The following is a 10918-nucleotide window of genomic DNA, read 5'->3' on the forward strand; positions in this document are numbered from 1 at the left end:
GAAATTTGGATGAGTTAGTGACGCGATTAATTCCTGCACTAACTGATAGCAAAATTCCTGCACTGACTGATCGCTTGCTTCCTATTATTGTTGAGCGGGTACGTGGATTGAATCCTTCAGTCTCTTCTCAGACGGACACTCCTAACAACCATCCATCATCTATGGCACCTATAGTTCCAGCTCCAGCTACTGCCAACATTGATCAAGTTCATGCATCGGTTTCTGATGATGATCGTGGCTTTCCAGTCTCTTATAGTTAGTTTTGTGGTTTGGACTTAATGGTTGTTAGTTTTGTTGTTTGGACTTTATGGTTGTTGCATATGATTTTGGATTTTTCGGTTTGGATATTATCGTTGTGGATGCTTCAAACTTAATTTGCATTCTGCTATGTATTTTGGACCTTGTAGAATATTAGTTTCTATTAATTAAGTTATTACATGAGTATCTAATATATGCTTGGACAGGTGTATTTAAAATATTATATAAAATAAAAAATAAAAAAGATTTGCGATGGATTTCAAATGTTGCGACAAATTATTTTCGTCGCCAAAAGGAATGCAGAAATGTGTATTAAAAGAATTGGCTACAGAATTAGCGACGGAAACTATTGGTCGCCAATCAGAAGAAATGACGAAATAACTCATAGAATTAGCGACGGAAATTATTAACATCGCGACGAATTTCATTCGTCGCTCATATTAGCAACAAATAAAATTTGTCGCCAATTCGTCGTTAATCCAGCGACGGATTCATTTTTTTGTTTTGCAAATAGCTAGCTACGAGGATTTTACCGATGGATTCAATTCTGTCGTTATTCTGTAGCTATATTGGTTTAGCAACGGATATATGCTGTTTGCCGACGAATTTCGTCCGTCGCTAAAACCAGTTTTTTTTTGTAGTGGCAATAGTGTAATGGAAAGTTTGTCAGCCCTGCAAAACATAAGAAGGTCATCAGCAAAACAGATGTGCACCACTCCAAGCCTTTTACATCTTGGTTGGAATCCAAAATCCTTGTTTGCAGCCAATTCATTCATTTCCCTTTGGAGATACTCCATAGCTGTCACAAAAAGGTAAGGGGACATAGGGTCCCCTTGCCTTATACCTCTCTTAGATTGGAAAGGTTTTGTTAATCCCCTATTCATCACTAATTATTATGATACTGTTGATACACACTCCATAATCCATGCTACAAACTTGTGAAGAAAGCCCAGGTCATACATCATATTCTGTAGAAATTGCCACTCAAGGGTGTCATATGCTTTCCTGTGATCAAATTTTAATACACACCTTGAGGATATGCCCTTCCTATTTTAGCCCTTGAAAAGCTCATGACTGAAGAGTATGTTATCTGTGATGCTCCTTCCTTCAATGAAGGCTGATTGTGAGCAGCCTATAATACTATGAGTAACTCTCTTGATTCTCACAGTCAAAACTTTTGCAATGATCTTGTATAATGTTGAGCAGCAGGCTATTGGCCTGTAATCCTTCACTTGTGTGGGTGATGCAATCTTTGGCACTAAAGTCATAACAGTACAGTTCTAGGATTTCATTAGTTTCCCAGCAGCAAAGAAGTGTTCAACTGCTACATAGACATCTTGTTTAATAATAGGCCAGTGTTTTGTAAAGAATTCTATGGGGTAACCATCTATACCAGGTGCCCTATCCATAGGCATGTCCTTTACAACATTATCAATTTCGGTTCTGGTCACAACTTCAACTAGTTGTAGCTATTGAGCTCTAGTAAGGCAAGGTCCTCTCCGAGTAACTATTGTATTAGGGCATGGGAGTTCATCAGCACAACTTCCCATCAGCTTGGTAAAGAATGACACAAATTCTGCTTCTACTGCCATGGGTTCACTGATTCTTGTACCATCTTCAGCATATATGGATGTGATTGAACTCTTGCTTGCTCTGATTTTCATTTGGGCATGAAAATATCTAGAATTAGAGTCTCCACTCTCAATCCAGTAGGCCCTAGATTTCTGTTTGAGCATATTTTGTTCTACCGAGCTCCATTTTTCAATTTCTGCAATCAGCAGCTTTTCTTAATCAAATAAAGGCTGACAGAATAATTGAGTAGCTATGGTGGCTTGTACACTCGCTAGTCTTTGTCTGGATTGATTCAGTTTCCTCTTATAGAAAGCCATAATGGTGTTAAGATCCTTCATTTCAACCTTAAGATTTTTCAGTTTCTACCATATAACAATCATATCATCACCCCTTATCTGCATCTGCCAGACTTTGTTGAACGTTCTCATAAAGTCTTGATGTTCCATAACAGTAGCATACATTTTAAAAGGCTGAGGATGGAGTGTAACCCTTTGCCAGCACTGGATAATTACAGGTGAATGATCAGAGATTCCAGGTGGTCAAAATTCTGCTTCTACATGCCCATACTATTGTATCCAGCTGAAGTTACCTAACACCTAATCTATTCTACTATATATCCTGCTGCTAGCTTGTTGTTTATTACACCAAGTGAAGAAGCAACCCTTAGTTTTGAGTGTAATTAGTTGAAGAATGTCAATAAGATCCCTGAACCCCCTGAATCTCATTTTGAGTGACAGGCTGACCAATTCTATCCTTTGATGATAACACATTGTTAAAATCTCCAGCAATTAACCAAGTAGTTTGAATTTGTGTACCCAAAGCCTGCAAGTCTTGCCATAATAATTCTCTATTCTGCTGGTCATTCTTGGCATATACTACAGTAGTAAGGGTAGAAAAGTTTGTTGCCATATGCTCTACTAAACAGTGGATATATTGTTCATGAATTTTGATGATTTGAACATTCAAATGCTTCTTCCATAACACCCACACTCTACCATTTTCTGCCTGGGGATAGTTACAGCAATAATCCCAATCTCTTGCAACTTTGGATATTATTTGTTTTGCCTTTCTTTCCTTAACTCTAGTTTCTATGCAACCAAAAAAATCTATTTTATTCTTTTTCAGAAAGAGTTTCAGCTCTTTCTGTTTAAATGGCTGATTCAGCCCTCTAACATTCCAGGTGTACACTATCATGGGGGATCTAATTGAGTGTCCAATCTAGGGTCCTTACTTCTTGAGGTACTAGGCATATTAATAGCACTAAGATCAAACCTATTGGCAGTAGCAGCCACTGGTATCTGCATAGTGTTTATCTGATCAGTAGAGATTCTAGTCACTTGAGTAAGGGGTGTAGGCTTTGCTGCAGCTGTTGTGGTTGCTGCAGGTTGTTCATCTGGTGGGACAGGCTGTTTGGTTCCCATTTCTGAATAATTCTCTTTCTCCTCTTGCCTTTTTTTCTCCTCGTAGGAGGTGCTTTAAACTCTTCCTCTTGTAGTGGTTTTTACTTCTTCCAGCAGGATTCATTATCATTCCGAAACCTAATACAATCAGTACAAAATTTGGGTTTCCAATCATATGCAATCTCCTGGTGAATAGTGCCAGATGGAATATCAATTTCAATACAGTCCAGCAAGGGCTTCGAGATATTAGTTTCTATAAGAACTTGAGCAAACGAGATTCTATCTAACTCTGCAGTATACCTATCTGTGTAAAGTGGCTTACCAATGGTACTAGCTACCTTACTCAAAGATTCAGCAAACCAATACCCTGCTGGTAGACCTGGAAAACTAACCCATAGAGGGATATGTGTTATGCAGTTAGGGTTAAAGTAGAAATCAAGTTCCTAATTCTGCAATATGAATGGCTTGTTGTGGTATGTGTATGGTCCTGCTTGTAACATTCGTTCTCAATCGTCAGCAATATTAGCCATCACTATGGTAAAGAATTTGTGGTTTTATCACGAAATCCCAAGTATGAGTCAAATAATTATCCATGGATTTTTCATAAGGAGAATCACTTAGAACATACCCAATTAATGTTATACTCCAGTGTTCTATGCTGTCCTTGATGTCCTCCTGATCGATTTTAACGACAAACTTGCCATTTCATTGAGTGGGAGGAATGTATTCCAATGTTAGGCCCATTTGAGAGCTATGGTTATGCTTCTGACCATTTGGTTCCTTAGCAATTGGAGTAGGTCGCCGTTCTTCAGGTGTTGGTTCTTCGATTGGTGTTTGTTGTGCCACTGTGGATTGATCGAATTTGCTAACTTCTGAGAACTGGAGTCAGTGTGGAAGAGCCGTCTTCACAGGTTCCGACACCGGTGCATTTTTAAGTGTCCTAGGGTTCCGTTGATTGACTACCTCTGATTCCTCCACTATCGTTTGAAATTGAGCTGGAAGAAAGCTCCCACATGTCAGTGGGATCAATACTTGTTGAATTCTAGTTGTCGGAGTAAGCATCATCGTCGTTGAGGGTGAATTGTGTCGCCTTGCCATACTTAGTGCACTTTAGCCTGCCTTGGCTAAACGTGCGCTGAGAGAGAAAAACTTGGGCACTCTTACTACAAGCATGACATTCCTAAGAGTTTAAGGATTAAAATAGAGTTCAATGAGTTCTACCCCAGTAGGATTTCAACTCCACTACATGAGCAACTTCAGGTTACAACTCTATCGTAAGTTAGGAATTAACTCCCATAATCCCTCACCCTTACAATAACGCTTATGCAACCTAGGAACGAACCCCATAGTCCCTCCGCCCTTGCAATACTCCAATTGCAAGCACCTCCACTTGACTAGCTCTAGCCAAGGACCACTAATACACCTAGACTAACTCTAGCCTAGTGTACCATTCAAAATCTTGCGAAAACACACTTCCAGCAAGTACACTTTGAGATTTTTCAAACCACCTACAAACAACTTCTTAATACAGAAGAGTAGGTTTACAATTAAGTACAAATGAACAAAAATTTACAACAACCTAAAGAACATAGACTAAGTCTTGTATCTGGATCAAGTTCTTCAACTTGTAGGTGACTTTGTTCTTGAGAGATCTTGAGAACTTGTGTCGGCAACTTTGCACGATTTAGATTGGATTTTCAAGTCTACTCAATATGTTGCCATCATGTTGTATATATAATAGGAGCATGTGGGATGGATAGAGACCACTTATTCACTTTGACCTAAAGCATGGGCCAACTCAGAGCTGTACTTGTGTGCAACAAGTGGCTCGGCTTTACAGCTGTCTCTGCCAACAGTGCCAGGTGCACAGAGATAGATTACAGACCAGGTCTTTGTCTAGTTTTGAAATAGTTTGACAATCATCAAAACACGAATGCACTTGGGACTATTAATTTCCCCTTTTTAATGATGACAAACATGTAAACTGATGTTCCCCCTGAGAACCAGCTCCCCACTTGTTCCCCCTGTGAAGCAGACCTTCATTATCAAGGCACCTGCAACATGTTAGTAACATAATACCGCTTTTGAAACAGTTTGACAATCATCAAAACACAAATGCACTTGGGACTATCAATTTTCCCCTTTTTGATAATAATAAACTCATTGAATATGTTCCCCCTGAGTTCAGTATTTCTCCCTTCTGACATCATCAGAAAGGCAACAAACAGAGACATATGTAAAGGAAGGATGAAGTAATTATCCAAATCAGTAGTCTAGATTATACAAACATGATAATTAAAAAGCTAAAATATCATGTCAGAGACAGAGAGGACTGGAGGTATCCAGAGGGAACTTTAGGGCTCAAATGACTAAAAGATGGAGGACATAATAGGGAGAAGAGCTAGGGAGCACGAGCTAGGGGACTTATGCACCAGCACCTCATTGATTCTTGATCAACTGATCACGAAGCTCATCCTCTTTCTCCTATAAGCGAGAATTTTCAACTTGGAGCTCAGCATTTACACAAACAAGTTCACTGCTGGGACTAGGTTCGTGTGTCTGTCCAACCAATTCAGCTCTCAGACTATCATTTTAAGCTTCAAGCCTACTAATTTCAGTAGTCTCTTGCTATTGTGTTTTGATTTGGTCAGAGATAACATAACGGCTCCCCATACCTTCCTTTTTGGGTATGCCTTCGCATTCGTCCAAGATCCCTAGAGTGATTATTTGCTTCCTTGTTCCCACTGCTGAAATTCAACAGTTTCTAGAATTTTTTTCATGCCATGTTTTTCAGAGATGTTTGAGTTAAATACTCTGCCAATCAGCACCTTTTGATTCCTCAGAGAGACTTGCTTTTCATCATTCAAGTCCTGTACCTTATTTTTCTCCTTGGAGGAACAGGGTTGCTCGCTTGCTTTGGTTCCTTTACTTTTTAGAAGGTTGACCCATGCTCTTCTCCTTATTAGAATCTATTTCAAGAACGGAGCTGTTAGACTCACTTGTCTTCTCAGATAAAGGTTCTTTTAAGAGCACAACCACAGGGATGTTGTCTTTTAGTACCCTAGAGGGGTTGGGAGTTTTAATTGAGATAGGAGTGGTCTGATGAATGAATGATTTGAACGCTCCTGGAGTCTCGGCCACAATTTCCACTTCACTTTGCAAAGTTATCATATTCATTTATGACAGAGTCCTCTGCGTCTTTATCCCAACTAAAGGAGATGGGTTTATCTGAAATTTCCGTTGCAACTTATTTTTCCTTAGTAGTGCTGGTACTTTTAAAGTCACTCATGCCCTCATAGATCAACTTTTCAGCAGCAGAACTTTGGACCTTAGTAGTTACACATTCAGAATCCCTTATTTTGCTAGATACCTCCGTTCTATCATCCTTTGCATTGATTATCTCAGAGGTTTGGAGGAATTTGGAAGTAGGGAGTGTTTTGACCGCTCTTTGTTAGAATCAGGCTTACCAGATGGAACAAGATTTAAGGATTGGTGTAGCGGGTGTTGGGAATTCTAAAGTTTTAACGACTCACACATACCTCATAAAAGGAAGGAGGTGTCCCGAGGAAGTACGGTTGTGAATCGTACAGGGAAAGTCGAAAAAACCCGTCAACCACTTAATGGTGCTCTAAAGGATACATTTTAAAGTCGCCACGTAATTTTTAGAAAATTAGGAAAACAGTTCGAAAAGGGTTCATTTAAAATAGTTATTTTTACGACTATCCTAAAGAAACCTAATCTACCAAAGTTTGGGTAAGGGTTCTGGTGATCCCCCAGGGAAAGTGTTAGGCACCCCCGTATTAAGGATCCGCTTAATCGCGGTTTACCTACGAGTTCCAATAGTGCCTTATGAATATAAGTGTTTTTGATAAAAATTGCTTAAGTTTTTCATTTCCGCAATAAAGGTTAGTCATTTTCATGCAAAAATATGCTTTTTAAGAAATGAAAGAAGTATAGTTTTGCCCAAAATTGGGCATAGGGTGTAGGACTAGAACACCTAGATTAATACCCGAAGGCTCTTAGCCTAAGTAGGATTTCACGTAAGTCCACCCAAAAAGGTTTTTTTTTTTAAAAAAAAAATGTTTAAGTTAATAAAAAATAGTTTTTATACAAAGGATAGTTTTTTATATACTATATGGTTCGTATATAAACCATATTATGCTTAATAATCCAATTTATTTTCTATTTAGCCAATTTTAGTCCATTTTTAGTTTTTATGCGAGTTTTATATAAGTTATAAATGTCGCAATATGGTCCAAACAGTCTTGCATCATTCCAATACAATCCAAGTTCTCAAGCTTCGCATATGTCGAATCCAGTCCCAAAATTTTAACAATTCTAGCAGTTTTAGTCCTTTTGTCCCAAAAATAGTCAAATTTTCAATAAATTAGATTAAAGTGACGATTTTGGAAATTGTTAAAGACTCTAATATGTATCATATTACCATAAGGGCACCAATTTGTAATCCAAATACGCAATTTAAATTATACTAGGTGCAAAAAAATTAGCAGGTATAGTTTTGGGCCGACCAAACCCAATAGGAATATTTATGCAAGGCCAAACGTATGCTCCATGCGTAGTCCATCCATGTTGAAGTTTGACTCGATCTATTGGGGTTGACTGGCCTTGTGGAAGCCCATCAACGGATTTTGGGTTTGGAAAATACAAGAGGTATACATAATTAGTATAAATCCAATAATTTAAAAGCTAAAATACTGAAAATTAACTCTTAATTATTATGAAAAAGTCAAAAATTAAATTACAAACATATACGTTTAGGCTAAGCCCAACAAATAATTTAGACTGATCGTAAACAATGGCCAGGACTGGCCTAATTACTATAAAGAATCAACCAATGAACTGTTAAATATGCAGGTCCAGTCCCTAGGGCCCATTCACAAACTCTTCCCAAATAAATCTAAGTGTTCAGTTAAGTATACATGATATACAGTCTATATACTCCTTCTTTTTCCCCATTTTTTGAAATATAATGTTGCAACAGTGGTATACTCTTATTTTATCAAAGTTTTCTAAGTATAAGAACAAGTATATACCTAAGTGTCCATAGATATACTTGAATATGAGGAGCAAAACTTCCCAAAAGGGCATACCCACTCATATTCAAATTAACCTTTCATAAAATGCACATAACTCAAGCTCAGACTATCTAAATTCAATCAGACAGATAATAGGGATTATAAACTATTCAAGAAGCTCATCTAAGATCCCAGAAAAACACCAGAAACCAACAAGCAATGCCAAACAGTCACATATAAGCAAAGATGAGGCAGTGTTAAGGGAGTACACACAGAGATGATGACAACAAGTGTATTCAAAGATATCAAATGCACAAATAGCTTCCTCAAATTGCTAGTTTTAAGTTCTAATGTCAGAAGTGGTTCAAACAATCATCTAATGTTTAGGAAGTCTCAGGTGTTGTACAGAGACAAACATTGAATACTTATGTTGGTTAAAATCATCTTCCAAATTCAAAGGAAGCCAAGTGACTAGAGGGTGGATTATTTACAGATTCCAAGTTAAACAAGACAAGTTTTAAGTTGTTTTAAGGTGCTCAGGTCATATAAACTTAAGTACAAATGCTAAAAGGTTCCCACAGGGTACATATCAAGACACACAATTACATTGATCCCTTAGAATGATGATGCAATCTTCAGTATCCAATCAATATTAGCAGTGGCTTTGGATGTTTTCAAAAGGCTTTTTTGGCTTATAAGAGGGGCAACACAGGGATGGGATAAACATATGACACATAACAGGTAAATAAGATAAAATTAAAGTTGAGATTTTGAGTTCAGGATGGTCTTAAAAGAATGATCAAGTTGCAGTTTCAATTAGGATTCAGAGGTTCATGTGCAGGTTCAAGTTTAGACAAAGGTTTACATGATTATGACCAAATTCAAACAAGGAATACAAGTAAAAGCTTAGACAGGTTCAAGCTAATGCAAGTTTTATGATTTGTGATTAAGAAAAAAGCAGGGAATATAAGCTAATTCAAGTAATTTTTTAAGCAAGTTCAAGACTCATTTGAAGGTCCAAATTATGCAACCATCAACAAATCTCAGGAAAAACACAAAATGAGACTCTAGTTTCAATCTTCTATAATGAACCATCTTATCAACCTCAAGTTACACAAGCAAGCACAGCAAAAGGCCAAATATGGATGGACTATAGACAATCTAAGCACTCAAATTCAGATTCTTACAGTTTCACAAAGAGCTTCACAATTCCCATTCTTGATAGTTTAGTAACCAATTCATTTAACTAACTTAGTGAATAAAGCAAACAGGACAGGATTTAGTATTTCAGGTTCAATAGTTATTCTAAGTTGCAAGACAACAATTAAGAAGGATCATATAGAAACAGTCATGACACAAAAATAGGTTTCATTTAGTTTTGAATTTTCAGATTCAGGAAAAACAAGAAAACTGCAAGTTAAAATATAGCATATAGTCACAGTTTAACACTCTAAGATCAAAGTAGGTTCATTTTTTACAGCCTTTAGCCTTTAAAGGACAAACTTGGCCAATAGCAGTCTCAGCTTTCAAATGACAAGTCTAGAAAAGCATCAAACTATTAACTAAGGTGGACAACAATACTCAGAGGCAAGCTCTATCCTAAATGGATCACAATGATCCCACATAGCATTTCAATGAGCATAGTATGGTATAAAAGCAAGTTTCAAAGCAAGTTTTTCATTTTTATTCACGTAGTCAATCAGTTTCCATAAAACTATATCAATTCACAAAAAATTCAGAGAAAAGAACTCAGAGGGTGCATGGCCTTTATTCTAAGGTCAAGAAGATGTACTGAAAATGAACACATAGCAAATTACACAAAGACAAGATACACAAGTTCACATTTTCAGATTATTTATAAGAGAGACAAGACTGCAATCCAGTAAAGTTTTTCTTATTTTAAAGTCATTTTTTCTACTCAGTGATATCTAGTTATGCAAATTCCAGGAAAAAACAAGTTGCTTTTGAAGTTAATGGCCAACTAAGTCACCTAGAGGGAAACTAAATTATAAAGAGATTACACCTTTCACATAGGGGAAAAGGAGAATAATTATCTATCAATTTTGAGATTACATAACAATCATAACACTAGCTTACACCTTCTATACTTTCCTTTTGAAAATTGGATTCATTTTTTCAAACCTATATGGCCTAAATGATTTTAAAACATATTGAATATCTAAATGCAAAGGAATTTCCAACCTGTTCTATTCCTTTAACTTTCAAGACTTCAAATAAGCACAAATATAAGCCCATGTAGACTGATAGGATTACATTTAGCAGAAAAGGTTCCAATTTCAGAAACTAACCTCACTTACACAATTTCTAGATTTAAAAAATAAATAAATAAATTACAAGACACATACTAAATCCATTTCTTATTCTTATTAAGCTACTTATACAAGATAGAAATTCAACAAGGCCATTCAGTTTGCATTTCTTAAAACAGTGTGAACACTTAGACAGTTTACAAAGTCCCAAGTTTACAGACTAGGATCTAAACATATTTTAAGATCTTTTGAAATCATTTTCACAAAAAATTGTGAATGCATAGTTAACAAATAAGGTTAGAGGTCACTTATCCTTATCATGTATCATATTTTAGTAGTTTGACAGCAAAAAGGTTTAGAATCCTTAAATCAAAACAAACTC

The sequence above is a fragment of the Lycium barbarum genome, chromosome 11 (genome assembly GCF_019175385.1).
Source record: "Lycium barbarum isolate Lr01 chromosome 11, ASM1917538v2, whole genome shotgun sequence".
Lineage (NCBI taxonomy): Eukaryota > Viridiplantae > Streptophyta > Magnoliopsida > Solanales > Solanaceae > Lycium > Lycium barbarum.